Raw genomic sequence first — 24828 nt, forward strand, 5'->3', positions numbered from 1 at the left:
TAGCCCGCTTGATTACGCCCTGACCTTTCCATCCAACACACAGTGAGAACAGAACACAGAGGGGCCGGCCCCTGTTAAAAAACAACAGCACACCTAAACAAACACCAAATTGACTTCGCAACTTTTCGGATCTGAGACCTGAGTTTATTAGGGATCGAAGAGGTTATAAAGACACGTTAACCCTGTGTCAGTTTTTTGCTTGCAAAAGATGCACTTTCTTCCTTCAGCTAGTGCTCTACACTCATTGACTGTTTGGGTTGGTGGCAGCCACTGATGTAAAGGGACAGCTAGAGACACAGCTGGATCTAAAGCTTGAGATGCAGACAGACAGATAACTAGACAGAGATGGTACCATGGATCAGCAGGTATACAGCTTAGCCTTATGGTACCATAGGAGCACGCCTATACTGTAAGAGAAATTTCTTATAGCAACAATTTTTTTATTATTTTAATTGGCAACGTACCCCGTAGCAAGATGTTGGATGCTAACATGTTCCAGGGAAGACGCTCAATTAATTGTAACCTTTCTATGGAAAACAGCAAGAATTTCCCTCCAGCAACCAATAAAGTTTCTGATTATTGCATTATTTAGGCTAGCCAAGAGCTAATGCGAAAGCCTTTTTTTACTTAAACTGTAAAACCAACATTGACTTCATGGACACTTCCCAATACCCTGTTTCTCACTTGAGGATTTAACCTTGTGTTTTGTGGAGTAATTTCTCGAATTAAAATAAATCACTGTTCCATTCAATGAATGTGTGTGGCTTTATTACCTAACCAACCACTCATCAAATAAACACCACTAGGCTATCACCAAGACCGCAATCTAACCAGAAAAAGCATTCCACGTCATTATGATCATTTTTTCAATCTCGTTTTTATTTTCCTTCCCCGTCATCTGAAGAAGAAAGGTAAACACAAATACACTATTCAGTGTTTTAATGATTGTAGGCATTAAGTCATCAATCAATCCGTCCACATATATTCGTACCATCTGGCCAGAAAAGGCTATCTTCTTTATATAGATAAAAAACCAAAAATAATTAAGCTATACTTAGATGGTCATTAGTCAGATCCCCAATGTTTATCATCCTTTAAAAAGGTTCCTTAACAGCAACTTCTTTGAATATCGTCTTACACAGCACTGTATTATTATTTTTTTTAAATTGCAGGGAGCAGACAAAAAAAAGTATAAAAAACTTGCTAATGGTTCATGCACGCTCTTATTGTTGTTCTGCCTTGACTCGTGTCAGCTTCCTTGGCGTACACCGCCACGGGTAATTACTCGCGGTACGCTTGTGAGGCTAAAGATTCCTTCATTTGAAATAGCTAAGTTTGTTTCACGGATGTTCTGTCACGGTGCTCTGTGAAAGCCTCCCCGTCGAGAGTCTAATGACTACCTTGCACATCGCTAATGGAACAGTTATGACTCACTGAAAAGGTTAGTTAACTTCGGCAATCCAGGAGAGGGAGGAAAAAAACAGTTTTGTCCTGCAAACAGAACACAATCGATAGAAACACATCAGAATGCCTCACGCCTCGATGCCTGCCGTCACAGGGGCTAATCTCTTTATATTATTCGAGACGGTATTAGAGTTAGCCTTCATTCCAAGGGAAGAAACTGTGGGCTGTTTTAAAAGGCATAAGGGGTTCCAAAGGAAGAGACGACAGCCACAAAGGTCTGGTCTTTGCTAAAGAGATCTTCTTCGACGTTGTCACCCCGATTGTCAATATTTTAAATCCGAGACATGACCTTCAGAGATGTGTCTCAAACATACGTTTCCAAGGGATACATTTGCTGAAATTACAACACAATAGGTATAATGTAGCACTGCTCCGGTGTTCATTGATTTGATCATACAGTTGTATGGACGTACTGATTTCAACATGGTTCTCATTCGTATTATGTAGGTATTTTTCGTGACACATACATTAATCCATTTTTCACGTGTAAACGTGTTAACCGAAGCAGCCAACATTGAAGTTGCCAGTTCCAGAGATAAAGACGTTAACTACAAGAATAGTTTTGCATTCATTCCATGTCCCATGGGAAATACATGTTACTTTTCGTTTTCACTAAATCTTGTTTTAACGATATATTTTGAAGTGCAGCATTTCATTCATTTTATAATTAAATAAACATTAACACCATAGTTATCACCATTTTACCTGCCACCAGTTACACTTTATCTGAATTTAGTGGGGGGCAGTGGTACATAATTAATATTTTCCACATTGCATTTTGATTAAAACAGTACCCCATTTGATTTGTAGTATTCGTTCAGAGATGTGACCGAAAAAAACCTGTCAAGGGATAACACAGGATTGTCAGGCAATTATTGCATCTTTCACAAGTGCATTCCTGTAAGCTGTGACCTGGGGTATCCATGGCGACGACATTCGTTGCTTGTAAGCCATGTGCTAAGGTTGTTATGACACTAAATATAGTATACACAAACAGCTGTACAGCAACACATGGTTCTCTCGCCCATATCGCCCGGTTAACACCATCATGTTTGAGAGAAGAAAGAGAACTCGATGCAGCAATAAACTGAGAGAAAAAGAGATAAAGACAGAAAGAAAGTCAGTATTTTAGTGCATGTGTGTGCGTGCCTGCATATGTGTGCATGCCTGCCTGCCTGCCTGCGTGCGTGTCCGTGCATTGATCTAGAGGGCAGATATGCAATGGATTGTAACACCTGGCCAAATTTGTATTGAAGATACTTATTCACTGCAGGCACTTTTTACACACACCCTCTCATCCTCACATACACACACACACACACACACACACACACACACACACACACACACACACACACACAGAGGAGAAAAAAGCTGCAAAACAAATACAAACGCATTCCTAAGGGTTCAGCAGGGACCATCAAAGCAGCTTATTTGGTGGCAGAGTGTGAATGGGAGCTGGGTCACTACTGCAAATGAGGATACTCATTTGGAGGCTCATTCTGGCCATCTTGCCTGTATGGACTGCGGATCAGTCCATCAGTTGCCATGACGAGAGAGCAACAAAGAGACAGGGAGAGTGAGAGAGAGATAGACAGAGACAGAGACAGAGAGAAAGAGAGAGAGAGGAAGAAGCCGGACAATATATTTTTCCCCAATCCTCTTTTGTGAACATTTTGAATGGTTGAACGGAGCTCGGATTTCTGATTCCTTTTTTTTTTTTTCATAAACGGATGCCTGTAGCATCGCAAGAATCCCCTAGTCAGCGACCAGCGAATGAAACAACTTCCTCTTCCTGTTCCTCCATCTAGTCGGGGAAGGAGTGGGGTTGCCCAGTCAGACACTACGTGTTTTTCAGCGCCGTCTGACTTGTTGATCTAAGATTGTAAAACAGATTTAATGAAATTCAAACAAACATTCTTTTGTTTTAAGGATATCAATTGCCACCAAGTCTGCTAGACAAAGGCAAAGTCATGACACATGGCGAGTCTCAATGGAAGCAAAAGGGTGTGCCGTAAGGCTTGTGTTTGTGTGTCCAGTGGGCAGCTCGGCTGTAGAGGAAGAGGCCAGCTGTTGTCTGCTGATGGAGAAGCTGTCAGCGTTTTGAGTGGTTAACATGGAGCACATCCGCATGCACACACACACTCAAAGTTGTGTACATGCACAAACACACAAATAACAATAACCCAACCACTGTCCGTCTGTCATGTCTGTCAAAACACACACACACACACACACACACACACACACACACACACACACACACACACACACGCACAAGCATGCATGCACACACACAACTCCCAACCCCTCAGAAATTGACACACACATAGCTCCGCACACTCACATGATTTTGTAGCAAATACAGAGTCGTGTCATTTCCATCGCTCACGGTATATTACGGGCAGTCTAGGGGTAATTGACCCAGAGTGTGAGACTCAAAGGTCCAGCTCACCCTGTCCCCCTTTCACCTTACGGTGACAAGACCTGCTGGCTCTGTCCCATATGCCTTGTTAGTGTCACTCAGTTCATCCTGTTGTCTACACCCACTCACCCTCACCAAAAAAAACATCCCCTTGAAAGAAATAATACAAATACCAGCTTTTCTTTGTCTTTTTTTTAAAGCACTTCCAAATCATTTGACATTCACAATGTTAACTTTTTGACACACTGGCACAGTAGCAAGTGACAAGGAATGAATGTGTTCAACTTTTGACCTGACCATGTCGGCAATGTCGTCCAACACTGTCCCTGAATGTCAGTGTTGCGTTTGGGGAATTTGCTTGCATAAATCTCTTCAATTGAAGAATGTGTTCTTGGAGATACTGATTGTGTGTGTGTGTGTGTGTGTGTGTGTGTGTGTGTGTGAACACACATATGTATTTGTGTGCGTTTGCGCTAGACCACACACCACCCAAACCACAGCCCTGTTCGCAAGTTAGCTTGCGGTTTTCAGCAGTGTGACAGTCACGGTTGTGATTGACACATGCAAACCTGATCCTATTTGCCATGCACACGTTGGATCCAAACATCAACAACAAAAGACACACAAAAAAGGCTGGGAAAGTGAAACGCTGTGGCGAAGCTGCGGGGATTAAAAATGTTCCTGCCTTGCCGACATGAGCCGTGCACACGCACACTCTGAGCCGCATAATAAGCACCGCGCGATAAGCGATATTAAACGGCTAACGTTGTGCTAATGCCTCAACCCTTGAACCTCGATCAGCAAGATGAATATGCATTGTGAAATATAAAAGCGGCTTACTTAACCCCTCCCCCCTACAAGAATATGCGCTCGTTCAAGATGATGAGTGGTGGTGTTTGAATTCATAAGACATCAAAAGGGGTTAGACCATTGCGGCGCCATCCAGGCTGAAACAGACTTAAGAGGAATGCTATGTAGGGGATGGAAGCATCCCCTACATACAACGACTACAACTACTGTGTCTTGCTGTTTTCAGTTTTACTTCTGACTGGTGGTGAAAACCAAAAAAAGGAGCAGATTAAAAACGGACAAGTCGAGGTCTTTTGCAAACGTGTTGAACATCTTCCCACCAGATCGCCAGCTTTTCCTAATTAGTGGACAAACACAACAGTGCATCGACGTGTACCTCTGGTGGGCTACATCGGCGCAGAAGTACAACCCACCCATAATGCATAGGTTATTGTGTTAACGGTCAACCAGCCAACCCCCCCTGATCTTCCGTTAGCTGCTGCCCACATCATGCACCGCATAGGCATCGCTGAACAGCAAGCACGTGGGAGGGGAAACCGTTGAAAGAGGGGATTTTGCATTGATTTTGCGTTGTCATGGTGGTTGCAGCCATATCTTTTGTGTTAACGACGTGGCAGTTAATGTCCTCACACTGTAGAATGAAGGGGATTCAATGAGAAGAGCCCTTCTGGGCTAACGATCTGTATTGCTGCACACGATCCCTTTGACACAAAGGAAGTGATGCCCGGAGCTTTGATTGCACTGCCAATATTATGTTCGATACACACGCACACACACACACAAACACACACTATTCCCAATAAAAGAGACACCGCAAGGCAGTTGCTTACATCGCTCGACTAATCTTTAATATTTGACCCGATTGCCTGATACAAATGAGTTAGATAAAACACAAAGACAGGAAAACCAGCAGCCAACAGAGACTAACTGATACGTAACTGTCACACTTTCTCAACATCGAGTCGCTTTCCCCCCAGTCCCCGTCTCCCCCCCGTCTCCCGACTCCTCCATTGAAGTCTAGTGAGTGACACCATATTTAACCGGCAAGCCCGAATTATTCCAACGGAGCGCCTTCACGAGAGCCGCACCGCCGATCAATCACTCCATCATTCATCTGGGACCTAATCCGTAGGTTCTTCTTTCCTTTGACACACTAGCCTCACCGGTTGAGCTGCTCGCCGATGCCACAGGGTGTTTCCAGTGGAGATGTGGATCGATACACGTTTGTGCTCACATGCGCTGGGTGTGCGCGCAGTGAGCCGTCCTCTGATCGGGAGATTGCTGCGTCGCCTCGCCACTCCCACCTCTGGGAGGTGAGGAGTTTTTCTTTTTTATTGCATTACACTCAGGCTCCTGACGATCGATCCGGAAGGCTTAGGGCACTGCGGGGGTCGGTTTGTTCTAACCGTGCCTCGGCTTGTTTGTTTGTTTACTCTGTGTGTGAGTGTCTGTACTGTTCTCCGGAATCAAACCAGGAAGAGAGCCATGCCTGTACAATTATGAGGACGGGAATAGATGAGTAAAGCGCACACACACACACACACACACACACACACACACAAACACGTCTCCTCCTCCACAAAGCTGTCATCCTCTATTATGCTGGTCTAAGATGCTGTCTGGCTCACCAGGGACGGTTGCACCCGATTGTATCCCGTGTGTGTGTCTATCATGTGTATGTGTAGCAGGTGTGTGTATATGTATGTGTTCATATACACACACCCCTCAACCTCTGACAGTATGTTTACAGTAGGGTTTGGCAGTCCAAAATACTGTTAGTATTACATTACGGGAACATGGTTCTAGGACCTGTTCAAGGCATTCAACTGTTGGGAGTAATAGGCCCTTGGCGCGGCTAATCTTTTAATACGTATGTATGTACATACGTATACATACGGGCATCAGACAATTCACAAAATTTGAATTGTCAAATTGGAATTGTCTAGTGGGTCAGGTAGCCTGACACATTTTTTATCTCAACTTTGTTTCATGCCATGCATGTGACGCTTCTGTCTTGTTTTTTAGCATGCTCGATTACCAGGTGAAACTGAGACCTTGCACCCGCCTGTTCCGAGTGGACTATTAAACACACCTTCAGCCGCACCTGAAGCTTGCTCGCGACTGGTAGTGCAATGGGTATCCAGTATATAAACTGTGTTATTGCAGACAGAGGGGAGCTGCTGGATTTATGTTGGACAACAGAAGGCCTCCCAAAAGAAAAGGACAGAAGGGCAAGGAAGAAAGAGTGGCGGCCATCCACCAGGGAGAAGGACTCTCTCTGTTTGTACCCTAAGTCCCTTTGCTACACTGGACCAGTAATCTCCCTCCACAAAGACGCTCCACTGCTTGGGATCCCTGCAGGGGAACCATAGCTGCAAACGGGACTCTTTCAGGATCATTTTTATCCCATCTTATGTACCACCTTGACTTGTGTATCAGCCCCTAGTATGCCCTGCAGCACCATCTGTGGCCCAACAATGCATTGCTCTAGTATTGTCTCAAAAAAACACTTAATATTTGCTTTAGAATTTACTTTGTTTAACTTATCAGAGCATATAAAATTGTATTTCACAACAAAAAAAAATCTCTGTACAGTTTGACATCTGTGGGGCTCATTTATCTGAAACGGCTGGTAAGTAAAGAACTTGGTTAATAACAATGCAAGCTCACCATTTCTGAAATGTGTCTTCCCACACTCTTATTACTCAAAAGTAGTGTAATTATCTTGGATCATTTGGTAGACGATAGCGTGGATAATTATATGGTTACGTTGCATGGTTGATTCTTTAACAACAAGCAGTGACATGTTTTCCGCCTTAGGTTTGGTGGAGTAGGGCCAAACATTGTTGGTCAGAAAAATTTTGACGCAGACACAAAAAGAGAAGAAACAGAAGCTTTAAACTGAAAGTGAGTGAGTGGACGTAAAGCCAACAGAAAGACCCGGCCTTAGCCAAACCCAGAAAGGCAAACCGCCTCAGACACCAGAGACCTCAGAGTAGAACAAGACAGGATAAGAGAGCAGACAGGAGGAGGAAGGGATTTAGTTGTGAAGGAAACAAGTGAATTATGGGATGAAGGTGCGATGCGGCACAAAGGAATGCAGAGGCGGAGAATGGAGGCGAGAGACGACCGGTCGGAGAGCTGAAAGAATGAACATGCATTTGACTCTCTGCTGTGGACAAAGATTTACGAGAGGTATACTGTGGGAATCTGTGATTTTGCCCGCCCCTCTCCTCTCTTTTAAAACATCACTCAAAACACAGAATTCAAAATGGCTTTCAACACAGTTAACTCTCTTCACCTCTCAGTCCCTCCTTCTGTCCCTCATTTGTATGCTTTTAAATGTTTTAATATGACCTTTATATTGAACGTTTGTTTAGTTATTTTGCCTTGTTGAAAAGTGTCTTTGAGTACCTAGAAAAAGCACTATATAAATAAAAATGCATTATAATTATTATTATTAAAACAAGGGTTCAAGAAAACAAGTGGCTTCATTTAAATTACTACTTCATCTATGAAAGCCACTGATGGATTATGAATTTATTCAAAGAAGAAAGAATGTTTTCTCATAAAGTCAAGGGCTGTCAAGTTCTGGTCGATTGGTCGATATGCACTCTTTCGACCAAATTCTCATTGGTCGTACACTCGCTGCCGTTCCTTTCATAAGGGAAAAGGCTTCTCATTCCATTCTTTCAGGGATGGAAGGGACAAATGCAGACTGATTTCTTTTATTTTTGAGTGATAGGCTGCATTGTGTTATAAATAACATTTTTTATTTATATATTCCAGGCTCCCGTAGTTAAGGATTTTACAGGGAGGTCACCCAACTTAAGGAAGACTGCTAATCATTACTTACTGAAAATGCACTTGTCGCCAGACTGGTCCGTGGTCGGTGTTCAAGCAATTTTTTAAAAACAGATGGCAAAAAAGTATTCAGGAATATCATCTAAAAGTGTTCGGCATAAGTCATTTATTCTTTGCTGTGCTCCGCCAACTTGGGTGTTATACGCTCACTAGCTTTGAATTTGAACATATCAGAATTGGCACGTAGCATCGGCATCCATAGGGACCCATTATAATAAACCCTGAACAAAACCTAGAATCTAATCATACCACGTTGTTGTCCGTCTGCTCCGTGATGTTGCCCTGGCGCTCCGGTGGCTCGTCTGCTGTGTGATTACGTTAAAATAGAGTTAACAGTGCATGTAATGTTTTTTCCCAATCGACCAATCAATTGTTGGTAGAGTTGGTCGAATCTCATAATAAGGTCATGGATTTTTTCATTATCATGGAGAAAAGCATGCTATCCTAAATTGCTTTTTATTAGGGATAAAGAATATATATAAATATATCAACGAGACTGATGAATAAATATAGCCAGTCTAAAAGAACATTTAATAACGTATACAGCAAGTAGGCTATATCATCTGTTAAGATACTTTTACCACACGTCCTAACACACATAGTCTAGCAATGCTTTTAGCAGCCCTATTTTATAATGTTATGTGAGTTTTTATGGCAACAGCGATGCTATTAATCCTACATGTCTTCTGTCGAGTATTTATTGATAATGGTGTGGGTGGGGGCCGGGTGAAGAGTGGGCTGGCCCAAATCAAACAGGTCAATAACGCGGCAAAAACATATATATTTTTCTTGTTTGATGTTGTTACGTTTTGAGCTGCCTAGGCGGACCAACAATCAAATCAGGCCTTCTGGCTTGTGCCCAGATGTCAGATAGCCAGGCCCCTGACTGAGAAAGATTAAGCAGCAGGATGAACTCACGAGTAAACAAAGAACATTTATCTTGTTATCTTGAGAAATCCATTGTTTTTCTTGTCACTTTAGTGTCTCACGTTATCAAAATCAACACGAGTACTCCCATCGCGCATCAAGCTACAGAAAGATTAATTCTATTTACTTATCAATTATCGTTAAACGTCATGCCATCACAACACAGCCACTTAAAACAGATACGAGTCAATGGAGGGTAATGTAACTATTGACGGCGAGTTAGACATACAACATAAACCCTGAAACCCCGAGTCAGATTTGAGTAAGCGCTACCTGGCACTGTGGGGATGTTTCCAGCTCCGAAACGACAGATTTAAACTTCAGAGGTGAGGTTCACTCAAGCTTGCTGATAGGTGGAGTGGGAGAAAGCGTTGCGCTCATGGCGGGCTTTAAAAGCCCTCATCCATCAAACCCTGAAAAAAGGCTGATTGATTATGGATTGTGACAGAGAAAAAACACAACATGCTTTACTACGTCCCGGGCATCAGGCTGATGGTGACAGAAGATGACGTACGATGACAATTTATGTGTTTACCGACTATATTTCAGGAAGTAATACCGAAACAATGGACAGGGGATGACATTGCAGAGCATTTCATGCAGATAGGGGTATTGCGGAAGTTGTGTGAACTCACAAGTTGTGTGAACTACAAAGCGTTCCATATGCGTCATTGAAATCATGAGCTCCGTCGTGGCCTACAGACTGTATGTCAAATAGGGATATGTGTGTTTTACTCACCATGTTAAAGGTGCCTACCGTGCCACGAGGTCATTCAATTTTTTGTTGAATAAATTCATAGCCGTTTTTCTATAAAGATCCATTGTGAAATCAGCAGGTTGTACAATGGGCATTAAAATCAATGACAGGGTCCTAGTAAATATATGTTTTACAGAGAAAAAACGACAGAGGGGGAGTTTGAGATGAAAGGTCAATGTTGCAGAACCAAAATAAAACAAAAATCAATGATCCAATAATCAGCTATTAGGCAACCAAGTTGGATCAATATTTAGCCATGGAGCTGATCCCTCTCATAGTGACATGTATTTTGCAGTCTGTTGAATGGACCATGTTTATGTGGGTAGACAGTTTGAATAGAAATATCATTACAGTTAATGACACAGTTGATAGCTATGTATAAATAAATAAATAATCAAATAGAACATAGCAGAGAGTGTGTGTGTGTGTGTGTGTGTGTGTGTGTGTGTGTGTGTGTGTGTGTGTGTGTGTGTGTGTGTGTGTGTGTGTGTGTGCGTGCGTGTGTGTCTTGGCAGCTCAAAACATAGCAGAAGGATGTGGAATTAGCATCATGTATCCGCCTACACACAATACATAATTGCATCCATCGTTAAAATAGAAAACAGATGCAGGACAATGGACTAGCTTTTGAGCTTGGAAAGATATCCTCAAAACATGCAACTAATGGGATTGGTGTTATTTATGCATGAAATAAATGGTACGAAATAGACCCAACTAATTACCATTATCCTCACCACAAGATTATTTTAAGGGAATCTCCTGAGCCACATGCCTTAAAACATAACCATAATAATAATAGACTTTATTTCTAAACTTCCTTCGTAAACAGCGCTCAAAGTTATGTCAAAGTGCTTGCAGAAATTATTTAGTGCAAATAAAGTGAGGTTTAATTCCATTTAACTAGTTGATACATTCCAACTATTGTTATAACAATAAAAAAACGACATATCTCTTACTCACAGTATTGTTAACGTTGATATGGTCTTAACAGTAAACCGTAACCCTGGAGATTGTTCTACCTGCTTTTCAATCCACTTCAGGCTGACAATATACATAAATCATCCTATAATAAAATGTTTGCAAATATTGTGCGAAAACATTTTCATTTATCAATTCCAACAATTTCTTCCCTCCACTTTAAAATATACCCTTTCAATCACCATTAGCACATGATTAGCTGCTGTGTGTTGAGCGAATTAATTTGAATAACTTAAGACAAAGTATGGTGCTGTGTTAACCTTTATCATTCATTGGCGAGAGACGTTCTTCTTTTATTCTTCATATGCAATGTGGTAAATATACAAATCAATTCAGACCATCTTAATCGTGGGCCATTCGAAACACGAAAGACAAGCAAGGCTGTGGGTTTCTACAGCAGATCTTGAAAGCATAGAGCATCTGAAGGAATGGATTGTTTACATTTAAAGAATCTGACATCACATTTCTTTATTTATTAATTTCCATTTGTAGATCTATCGATTGACAGTGACAAATATCGTATTTCCACAATATTTGTGGAAAAGTCCACATGTTAAATGGCTCAAAACCCTGTGCATGGAGGACCATCATGCCTATAGTAACCAGATATGTATAAATAGAACACAGTGCACTCCGTCTCTCACATACAAATCAGTGGTGACCTTACCTTCTGACATTTACAATTCCTAATTCAAGCTCTATGTATAGCTTGAGGTTGTGTTGCTGTATTTTATGCAGCACAACTGTTGCCTTTCACAACCACAGAGGCACGCACGCACACGTGCACACACACAAAAGAATCACACAGTATTACATCCACCACCAACAATATGGGTAATCCTTTGTCTATTGTAAAATAGAAGCAGCTCTAAGCACAGATATATACGGTCACACATACCCACACACACTGGACAAAGACACACACACACGCTCCCTCTACCTGTCAGCCACCTGCCACCTGTCACATGGTCATGGCCAAGAAAGGCTGCACTGGTGCGGAACAGTGAAGCTGGGGCAGTGCTCCCCAACACACACGTATGTTCCGCACACAGACGCACGCACGCACGCACGCACGCACGCACGCCACCCCCTTGTGAAAGATGCCATCCTTCACTTTCCCTTGGCATCCCATAAGTCAACAGCCAACCAACGTTCATGTGTGTGTACATGTGTGCGTTTTTGTGCCATGGCGGGGTTGTGTGCAGAGATGGAGTGACTGAGGGAGGGACAGAGGGAGGGGTTGAGTAACAGACAGGGTGGCATTAGGAGGCTTGTAGTGGAGGGGTCATGATAACCAGATTTGTTAATGTTGAATAAATAGAGGTTAGGTAAATCACCGGGGGGGGGGGGGATTAAATAAAGAGGAACGAAGGGGAGGTGGGGCAATAAGGAAGAACCGCAGTATCAGGAGTATACTTCTATATTCATTCCTTTTTTGGATAATTACTTTTTGATAATTACGTTATATGGTCCTGAATGCCTCCAGGATGGCATAGGATTTGAAGTAAACACATTCAGGAATGGGGTCCTCGTCTCTTGCAATCTCAATCTGTCGCTGCAATTTATTAGTGTTTTATTATCTCAGTAATTATCAAAAAGATTGAGGAAAAAAATGAATGCTAAAGTTTTTGAGGTAGGTTTATATGACAAAAAAAAAACGTGTGCCGTTAATTTAGAATAGATTTGATTAAATTAGAATTAAATTGAAAAATTGCTGCCGAGTTGTTACAGCACCAATAACAGGAACACATGATTCTGATACCTCAAATCCCTTGTGAAAACAGTATGTCTCCCACACTATTACTTATTTCAGGATGGTAATTGAGTTTACATCGACATCAAAATAATTACTCATACCAAATTGCCAGCACTGTTTAAAAACCCAACTGATTAATCCCTTAGTTACCAGGTTACAAAGGGCTGAAAAAACTCTTGCTATACCTCTAGAACGTACGTTTTTCACACCACTAATCAAAACAGTGCAACTCCACAGTCCAGAAAAGAGAAGGCATCAATGAGTGCGGAAAGAGAGGGTTGCATTGGAAATTGAGGAGCTGGAGGTAAGCTTAATAAATCGACGAGAAAGTGGATCTGTGCTGAATGTGGGTTCATATAGGTGCTATTGTTACATTAGCAGTTAGGTCGTGTCTTGTGACATTGAGCTCCCTGTGAGCAACACATCCGTATGGAGGAGAAGCACGTTCTCTATCAGGCAAACATCACTTGATGTACGTGTTGTGGGAGACCGCTTGTTGCTGCCTGCTGCAAACAGTCATGAACAATGTCTCTCTCTGTCTGGCTCAACACCGGGGTTTTTATGTTTCACTCTGGGAATTTGACTTGTATACGCCATTTCAGAGAGTTACTTCAAAAAAGCCGCCTACAGGAAAATATCTTTATTTTTCTTTGTGATGGCTTGTCAAAACGCAGCCATCTTCCATAATCCCCCCCCCCCCCCCCATGTAATACACTCAAATACATAACGTGTGGCACATTAGTGTACATATTTTCTCTCTCTCTCTCTCTCTCGTGAATGTGTTACTCTATATTCACTAGAACGGTTAATGGCCGATCACTGGAGTACAACCATTATTAAGCAAGCAGCACCCTGCCATGATGAAAGGCAGTGGAGGCACACTTACACACAGCGCTAAACAACGCTTGTGAATGACATTATTATTAGCCGACTGAAAAAGGTAACTCCTTTCTCTCATCCCACCGCTGGCACATTGCACGGCCCTGTTGCATCTAGCACCTCTACAGATCAGAGAGAATGGTTTGGTGTGTAATAGGCCTGCTGTACGATGAGGATGATTGTGATCATCAGAACCGATTCAATTAATATCTGTGGGGCCTACGGTATATTAGCAAACTTTTATAATAAGGAGATTGCCGAGTTGTAATGGTTTTTCATTTGAATTAAATGTGACGCAAAATGCATGTACAAAATGTGACTTATTTGTGATGATAAGTTTTGTCTTTTTCTTTTTGTAGAACAATTGCAATCTTGTACCATTAGTAAATAGAAGGGGCCACAATTGCAATTAATTTTAATAAGCAATTAATTGAGAGGACAGAGAAGACGATTCGATGGACCTACGACGAATCAGCGGCAGCCATCTAGGTTATTTATGGTAATGCCTATGCTCCCACAGGCCGTTCCCACTCATCGTATTTAACCCGCCCCATATTAACTGAATGGTTGAGCGCTCCCAGATTTCTGTGGTTCCCAGACTACCACACTCCCATCTATACCTGGAAGGATCTCTCAATACTACCCCACAGCGTGGTTTCTCTCCCCTTGTTCTTCGGTTGGGCTATGGTGGGTTTATGAGCTGTCAATATATCTGAATGAAATCTTAAGCACTTTCAGACTGCAATTGTGATAGAGAGCATTACAGACAAACTGAGCGTGACCTCTTTTCATAAACCTTTTATTTTCTTTAATAAAAAAAAAAAGACAGGTTTTACAACAGAATGCTGAAAATGCAGGCAGGGGCGTAGGAATGAGTTTAACATTGGGTGGGACACATATCGGAAACCTGATAGATTAATTAGTTAATGCTTTGAACAGAAATATGTCATAAATTAACTACACTGAAAAAATTCACACATATATTTTATTCTACTAAAAAGATACATTTGTAAATGTAAAGGAAAACACATTTTGAATGGCAGTAATGAACTGATAAATATCAAATCAATTCTTTAATTGCTCAATCATCAAGTTTTTTAGAATAAGAAGCGGTGACAAGACGCTGTGTTGCGCTTTCAAAATAAAATAAAGTATTTTTCTCCCCCCGGTATAATTTTTAGGTGGGACAAATGCGCCTGTCTGCAATATTGGAGGGGACACGTCCCCTCCGTCCCCCCCGGTTCCTACGCCCTTGTATGCAGGTAACCCAGCGCACAGAAATGTAATAAGCCAGCATAAAAACCTGCATTATGAATGCAACCATAGAAACAATACAAAAACAAGTTGACGTGGTGAACACTGTACCATGTTCTGATAGTAAAATCAAGTGTATAAAATAGATACTGGTTAATAGCATGAACGCTGTGCCTATCAAAGAGCATACTAAGTCATACCTTTAGTACGAGATGTGACCTATTATTATGGTAGTGTAGCTCAAAACAAGATATGGTCTAGCAGCCCAGAAACCTCAAGGCAAACGAGAAACATAACTAGCATATCTCTGTGTCCGTCCACGTAACCTTTGTTTGTGGTAACCTACCCCTTAAAACGCAGTTCTACAACACATCATCACATCGTGTGATGCAACAGTTTGCTGGCACTCCAGTGTCCACTAGGGGGGTAACGGTAAAGTGAAGTCACGGTTCGGTTTATACCTCGGTTCAGACATCACGGTTCGGTACGAGTTCGGTACAATGAAGGGAAATGAAAACACGAAAAATGCAATTCTCTTTTATTGTGCATGTCTCAGGTTGCACCACCTAGTGTCATAGAGTCTCTCCCCTGAGCTAGCTGCAACAGCCTGAACTGTGTAATCTAAGCTGTAAACAGTAAACAATAAGTACCCCACATCATCTCCAGTGTCCATCCGTGACTTTTAAGCAAAATAAGACAATCAGTATTATAACTGAAAATGCAGCATGTCATATTTATGAAACTGCAAAGTACGCTGAATTAGCGCATTTCCACCGGAGGGTGCGGGTCGGTTCGGGGCGGCTTGGTGGAGTAGTGAAGGTGCGGTTCGGGCAGCTCAGTTACGGCTCGAATAGTGACGTCCGTACCGATTTGGTTCAATACGAATACATGTATCGTGTCCACGCACAGACACAATTGCACCTGGTAAAGGAAAAGTGACCCGCTGAATACATCCTGATGTGTCACGGGACCAAAGAAAGCAGGAGGAAAGAAAGAGCGGGAAAAGATTAAGCAGCGAATCAGGCAGGGGTGCTATTTTGATTGACTGCGTTGTTTTTTCCTGCTGCCACAGCATAGAAAAAAACAACATTTGCTAAATCTAACTGTACAAAATGTACAATAAAGATGGATGAAATTCGTTTTTCATCCTATAAATCAAACGGAAACTGGTCTATGCAGAAGATGTTGGGCAGAGATAAAAGGGGGGATTAAGGAACAATGCTAGCTTTATCTGGGCCATAATAGCTGTATAAAATCCTGATCTTGTTTTTCACCAACAGTCACTGTCTTTTGTCCTCTGAAGACTAACATCACTAATGAATAGGCATGCTTGGTCCACAATTTAAAAAAACGATCCTACGATGACTACACTGATTTTTTTCAGACTTTTTTCAACAATTATGTGAGGCTTGTCCAGCCTTTGATGGACAACTGTGGTCATCCTCATTGAAACTATAGAAGGTAAGGCAATTCCATGGGTTATCATATCACATTATTTAAACCGTTTCCCCGAATGCTTATGTTTTGGAGATAAACACACACAAGTTACAAGCAGAAAATTGCTGGATGACAGTGGTATTTAATAGAACCTACAAATTATGATTCAGGATATTGCTTGAATTTGATTTAGTGTGATGCAAATAGTATTTATCTTGCTTATTTAATAAAGTCGCATAAGGCTTTATAGACCCAATTTCAAATACAATTTCGGCACAAAGGAGTGGGCAAAATCTGAAAACAACAAGTTAATGTGGCAACAATTTCCACTTTGTCCAGTCTTAACACAGCAGCCTTTTGAGTTGGAAAACAAACTAGAGTCTGTGGTTCAATTAAAATGCCTGCGCTTCTGCCAGGGATGCCACTGGAAAAATACCAATTCATCAGTAATGTCTCGGTGATGAAAAACAACCACCAATAAACCCGCGGCTCAGATTCCTCCGGTAGATACGTTCATGTTTGTTTATGCCAACATGAACGACTCAGGATATTAACACAGGAATAGTGGTTGTTAAGCTAAATATGCATGCTATGGTGTCTTCACAACAGCACACAGCTAATTATACAATTACAGATGGCATTACCAAGTAGGTGCAAGTGAATTAACTATTTAACCATACCAAGCCATCAAATCAATAATTTTAGGTTGCATTTTCTGCCTGATATTTTCAGATTTCCCGGTAGTTTGGATTTGCAATAGTTCCTGATGGCCTTATTGTGATAACATCAATGTTTGCCCAAAATGATAACATTATAAATAATATCAATGCCACCGCTGGGGAGAAGAAGACCGCTAGGGGTGATGAAGTCGGTCTCCATCACAAACAGGACAAGATGGAGAGGATCAGCAGATCAAATTGCTTCAGTGAATACAAGGCCCTGAACGAGGGAAGGAAGCAGCACCGTGCTTAGTGGAGGATCCTTTTCCAAGTGTGCTTGTGTGGGAAGTGTGTGCGTCACGTGCATATCAGATGAACAAATGTCCTGTGTGTGTCCTGTGGGTGTTGAGACATGGGCTGAAGACGGATAAAGAATACAGGCAAATGGTGGCGGTGGTCCTCGGGGCTTTCATCAGTCAATACGGGATGGAACTTGATGTGTGGGAGTTGGTTGAGCTGTCCTTTCATGTCGTGCGTGCGTGCGTCCGGGCATGCGTGTGTGCGTGTGTGCATGGAGGTTTGTGTGTGGGGATGTGTGTAAGGAGGTGTGCGTTTATATGGATGTGTGTGTGTTTGGAGATGTGTGTGTTTGTATGGAGGAGAGTGTTTGTCTGGCGGTGTGTCTGTGTGTGTGGAGGTATGTGTATGTGCTTAAGTGCGTGTGTGAATGCTAGGGTGAATTATGTGCGTTCACGGGTTTAAAGGTCAGAGAGTTCAGTGAAGGGACATTATGAGGCAAAAAGTGTGATTCTGTGTGTGTGCGTGTTTGTGCATCTGTGCGTCTATGTGTGTGCATTGTGGCGGTGTATGCGCAAAAGAAAGGGAAAGGGATTTAAGAAAAAAAGAGAAAAAAGAGATAAGAAAGAAAGTAAGAGCGAGTAAAATAGCTGTAGTCTATGCTGTGGGTATAGGCTAGGATATAAGTGAGGCAATAAGCTGGTTCATTGAAAGGGCAACACAAGGTATGATACTGCTTAGCTGCTTTTCTCAATACGCGTCAGGCAGCCACGGGTCAATGGGAAAAGATCCCCACACACACACACACACACACACACACACACACACACACACACACACAGTATGCGCTTCAACACAAGATCAAACAATGGTATCTAATATTTCTCTTTAATGCAGAAACAAAGAAGGTGTGTAGCGTCTTTTCAGGATCACAGGTAAAAATGAAATGAATCATACGTTCAACAACACACACACGCACGCACGCACGCACACGCACACACACACACACACACACACACACACACACACGCGCGCGCGCGTGCGCGCGCAAGCGATCAGGTAGATAAGTCATGAGGCACAGTGAAGCGGTTCCACGCTGCAATTTGTTTGTCTGGGAGGGAAAGAAACCACAACAAAAGGTGGTGGACTCAAGATGATGTCCCTACATTGAGTCCGGTAGTAGGACTGACATTCGACAAAAGGACCGACATTTCGACAAGAACCACCCAACCACATACCCCCACACCTACACACACGCACAGGTGGCCAATCGGTAGTTATGGAGCACAGTAAAGCTGTTCAAAGGTGCAATTGATGTGTCCGGGAGGGAAAATAAAGCCCCTAAATGTTGGTGGACTCAAGATGACGCCTCGCCGTTCCCAACATTGAGCCGGAAGAAAGGAATAAAAATACTAAATTTAATATAGGATTCAAGGGGTTTCTAAGTTCACACTGTTTTAAGCAAAGCACAAAGGCGTAACTACACGGGCCGGGGAATAATATAGGAAATACGTAAAACGCAGTCGGTTGAAATTGTCCATTTTCATACCCAACGAGGGGTGGATTGTTTACATTATGTTCACTCTGACTGAAACTATTTTCCTTCACGAGACGCCCTGCACACCTGCTCCTCGTTTAGCCTGCAGCGGGGCCCAATGGGCAAAGAGCAGCCCTCAGCATCTGGCATCTGGGATAAATAGATAGCGTTCCGTTGAAAAGTAGCCGGATTGCCCGATGAAGATATCATCTATCTATCCTCCACACGGGGGTTGCTAACATATTACCTATACCTGGCCATCCTGAAAGATGGTTATCCACAAACTACATTACCAGGAAAACAACTGCAGTCATCGCCACTGTTTGTGACCCGCGGCCAGCTGGTTCCTCTGCACTTTGATAGCATCAGGTCCTATATTTCATCAACGTGAAGAGGTAGACGTACTGGGGAGTTTCTCTGCCTGATTCCCAGTGGGATTTTGACATATTTCTATTGTATTACGCAATGTAAGTCTCATGTTGGAGTTTTAGATGCCGGCCTTTTTTGGATACTTATGTAAGGTGCCTAAACTGTGTATCTAGTTGTTGTGTGCTATAAAATGGTGTCATGGCGTGGTGGTGTATACATTGCATGATCAATATGAAAGTAGAGGCGTTACATTTGGTCTTTTTGTGCAGGTGACCGGTAGATCAATACAAAAAATGCTACGCCATTTTCAGTTTTATCTCAGGTTCCCGTGTGTTGAGATAATGCATTCATTCACTCACACAGACACACACTATACACACCCTAGCAATATGTGAAATGGAAATGTGGGGGAAAATCCCCCCACATTTCCATTTTTTTTTCCCACTCAATCCCAGCGAAAATAGTATGCAAAATCCATCCAAATGAGCTCAATTATAATTGTTAAAATGCATTCCCATTTACAGAGTTGGCTTGCAATCATGTGCCACAGACTGCTTGGAGCAGAGGTTTAACATATAAGGGAAAAGATGAAAATGATAAGGTTCTTGTGGGAGGTATGCAAATGTGGGAACTCAACCTGTGTGGAAATGTGCACTTGCCCTCCATGGCAAATGACGCTCCATGCCTGATTAGAGGGGGACCAAAACTAATTTGCACTCAATGTGCGCATGCGCGCGTGTGTACACACTGGCATTTATCACTGAGAAAGATAAAAGTTGAACCTCTGCAGGCATACAAAAAGATTGATAATGGGAGGCCGAGCATAGGCATTTACTATCATTGTTTAAAAATCCAAACATACATTATATTTGCAAACCAAATTGGTCAAAATTCAACCTTTTCTTTAACACAGTGAAAAACTGAAGTGTGTGAGAGCGTACTGTGAGTACTATTGATCCCCCTGTTCATATTTTGGGTATAGGTAGAGCAATAGAGATGCCCTTGCCAGGAGAAGTGCGTCCTACCTGTTTAACCCAATGAGCCTGAAGGAGAAGATATTTAAGCAGCTTTATTGGGTCGAGGCGCAGGGGGAAAGCCCCTCAGAGACACTCATTTCAATCTGGAAGTTTAATGTATTCTCAATTTGGAAATAACTCACAAAAAAAAAACACCATAATCAGCCTCTTTGGAATGCGGCAGGAATTGTTAATTCTCCCCTACAAAAAATGGTTACGCTCCATGCAGGTTACAGTACCTTCCGTCTTCCATCAACGCACAACAACCGCAGCACCATGCACTAATGTTACGACCCCTAAAGGACTGCAATCAACGCACAACAACCGCAGCACCATGCACTAATGTTACAACCCCTAAAGGATTGTAATCAACTCACAACAAACGCAGCACTGTGCACCAATGTTACAACACCTTAAGGATTTGTGCCACACACAAATCCAGCACACTGGCCCCGACTATAATCTCAAATCGTTATTAATTTGTCTTTTTATATCAATACCCCCTTAATCTTTTGAGTGCCGCAAAGTACAGGGTATGGAAGGGTGGCAGCAGCAAGGTAGAGGTGTGTGTGTGTGTGTGTGTGTGTGTGTGTGTGTGTGTGTGTGTGTGTGTGTGTGTGTGTGTCTCTCTAATGCGAGCTGAAGGCGGACCTGCATTGAGGCTCCACTTGGAGACTGATTGTAATACCAGATCTATAAACGACCTTGACGTGGGTCTGGTATCGACTGTGAGGGAGAGCTCAGCAAAACTTTCAGGCATATCTCGCTGTAATCCCAGAGATCACACCCAACAGAATCCCCAGTCACATCCACGGAGGTTTCTGCTCTGAAGAGCAGAGTGCTACTGAAAAGTCGATAACCGTCGATAACAGTTGATGAAAATGTGCGTGTGCCGAGTGTGAACTAAACAAAACACGAACACCCTCCAACACGAAAACGTGAAAACACCAATCCTAAACCAGAGAAGGAGCCATTAATTTGATCGTTACATTACATTTATTTAGCTCATTCCCTCAGCCGAAGCAAATTACAATAGCTGTGTTCGAAATTATTCCCTATTCACTCACTCACTATTCCCTATATAGTGTTCATGATATAGTGCACTATATAGGGAACGAACAAACGAGAATTCGGACACTACGCTGAACATTTCTAAACGTCATTTGCGTCAGTAAATGTGCCGGGTATTTGTGTGACGCAGACAGATGCGCCCACATCATGTAAACAAACCGGGCACTCACAAGGAAAGCTGGAGGTTGTATTGATGTTGAATGTTACATTTCCTTGATCAAGTTTTTTTTAAATTTATTTTGAATGTTACATTTTCTTTGTTAAATCCCAAATAAATTGTTGACATTTCTAAACGAAAGCCGGAGACTCCATCATTAAGTGTATCTGTTTTCGCGGTTATTCAGCTTCTTCTTCTCCTCCGGAAAAACACGACAGCATTGCATTGTAGTATACGGGAGTAACATGTAGAGAACATCGTATGTACACTCAAATTCTGGGTATTTTAAGTCCACTATATAGTGCATGAAATTAACCACTGAGAATTCGAACAACACAACAAAATGGCAAGCACCCTATATAGTGCACTATATCCGTGATAGGGAACGATTTCGAACACAGGTAATGTGTGTGTGGAGTGTGTGTGGATAATGGCTGGTTTAAGAAGCCTCACCTGGCCAGAGTCAGACTGATTGGACTCTGGGTCTGGATGAGGCAGCACACCTGTGGCACAGGTTAAACCAACTTTCACCACATACACTCATGGAGATATCCTGCATGGCAACATGGAGCACCAGGTCATGTATCATTATCTGCAAAAAGTACACTAAACCAGCTTTCAACCCCACCACCACCACAAAGGCTTCTTTGTGTAAGGAGGTGCCCAGAAAAGTCACCTAGATTGAGTGTGGCATTGTCATTGATACAATGTGCATTCAATAAGAGATATATTCCCAAACAGTGAAAGAATCATTTGAATGCACCAAATTCATTAAATATGAAAAAGTATCAGTTATAGCAAGGCGTTTACCCACTGTACACATCTTAACGAGTGAGTTCTGAGTTAAAGTAGCAGGGAATAAGGGTTCATGGCCACCATTTAACTTTCCGCCATAACCAAAATATGTATTTAGCATCATCAAACGTGTTTTAAACAAACAAGTTTCTGAAATATATATCTTGCGTAAATCTTTGTATTTGACCAATTCTTTTTAAGTTCTTAAGGTCACATTGAATATTGTTCTACTCTTCACCGTCACTGATGTCGGGATAATAAACAAAAGGATTAAGCTTTTATAACTCTACAGAAAATGCATGCAAAAGATATTATGCAATTAAGTCGAGCCTAGGTTTTCAGATACTGTGATTTCCTTCTCTCGACGTCACTGAATTCACCATCAAATACTCAGCTTAACAGTTCATGATGTTGTATATGGTAGCATTGTTATCCTTGATCATTAAAACATTACACATCACCTATTCTGTGTATGTCGCATTCAGGAGATATGATGCACAATGTATAATTTCAATGTTCAAGGCCAGAAACTGTACAAGTGTACCAAGTTTCATGCTTTTATGAATAAGTTAACATAATTTTTCCATATCAACTGGACTAAGAGTGTAGGCCTACTGTTGAGACTGTATGCTAGCATGGTGCATTTAGTGTGATTGGTCCAATCACAAAGTCCAGACTATGTCCCCTTTAATAAGGCAAAATTATTAAAGGGGACATATTATACAACCAGGTGTGAGTGTGATTAGCCTTACAATCCGTTTCGAAAATCGGCCCCATATGACATCACTAGTGGGTAGGGATGGGGATCGAAACCCGGTTCTATCAAGGACCCGGTTCCACTTTTTTCAAAACCCGAAAATCATTAACGTTTGGGCTTATCGATACCACTGTCGAGTCCCGTCGTTCATTTATTTTATTTTTTGTCCCGTTGGTCCTGTAACGTAATGTTGCGTCCCTCGAGTCCCGTCACGGCATTTAAATCAAATCAATTCAATCACTGCAGTGTGTCCACCAATGTTTTTGAATGTAATTGTAAGCAAACAGGCATTACAAGTAAAACAAGTGATGTCTGGCAGTTGGCTTTGCTCAAGAGGATGGCTAAAAGGGCGAAAATCATTTATTGTAAAGGGGGGAACGCAACCTCAATGGCCAAGTACATTAGCATTGAGCATCAAATAAAGACCAAATGCAGTACCTTCGAATGTCTCTGAGTTGAAAAGACTGTCTCCTCCTTCTCCTGTCGCACCACAGACGGGCCCGTCTTAATCATCCACTCAAAGTACGAGCGGTAATCGCACCAACAGACATTGTCGCTAGTCCCGTCAGTTAAAAATAGTAATCAAATTGTGAAATCGGTGTTGTAATCAGCAGCATACAAGCTAGTTATCTTTAAAAGTAAATAAAGTTTCAGATGTGCTGCGTGATGATGTGTTGAGGTTGGCTCAGTAAAACGACTATCATGATGCGTTCAAATGCAACATAAAGAAATGGTAAATTGATTTTTTGGTGAGAAACATAGTACAGAGTAATACTGTATAACTCATGTTTCTGTATTACTAATTCAGTGCTCTAATCATTTTAGTTTATATAACTAAAACTACTGATGTCAATATTTATTAAGAATTACATATTTAATTTAAAATGCAATTATTTATTTCCTGAATATTTTCCTCGTCACTTAAAATGCTTTGTATTTCCACCAATTAATAGAAAAGTATCGATAGTGGTATCTATTAAGACTCGGATCGTTAAGGAGTATCGAAAATGGTATCGGTATCAATAAATATTAATGATCCCCATCCCTAATAGTGGGCGTGTCCACCTAGATCTGTGCTGGATAGAGGAGCATCATTTACTTCAGTCCACTGGGTAGGCGTGTAGACCGATTCATCCAGCACAGATCTAAGTGGACACGCCCACTAGCGATTTCATATGGCAGTGGTTTTCAAACTGTGGGGCACGCCTCCCCTGGGGGCCGCCAGAGTTCGCTAACTTCAGGTTAGCTAACTTCAGCAAAATGTATCAGTTTTTAGTAACTAAAGCTACAGTGAGTAAGGAGACAGAGTCTTGGGCAAGCAAAAAAATAAGAAAGTATGGCCATGAATATTTTAACTTTGGATTTTCATGGACTGGATCTGAAGATGCTCCACTCCCACAGTGTGTTTTTTGCAAAGAGGTGCTAGCTAATGACGGTATGAGACCATGTCGACTCCGGCGTCATATTGAGACCAAGCACCCAAGTCTGGTGACCAAGCCCTGGGAGTTTTTAGATAGAAAGCTAAATGAACTGCGGTCACAGAAGAAAGTAATCCAGACATTTAGCAATGTAAATGACAAGGCAACTGAAGCGTCATATCATGTGGCGTTACGCATAGC

This window comes from Pollachius pollachius (genome assembly GCF_949987615.1).
Source record: "Pollachius pollachius genome assembly, chromosome: 13".
NCBI classification, from domain to species: Eukaryota; Metazoa; Chordata; class Actinopteri; order Gadiformes; family Gadidae; genus Pollachius; species Pollachius pollachius.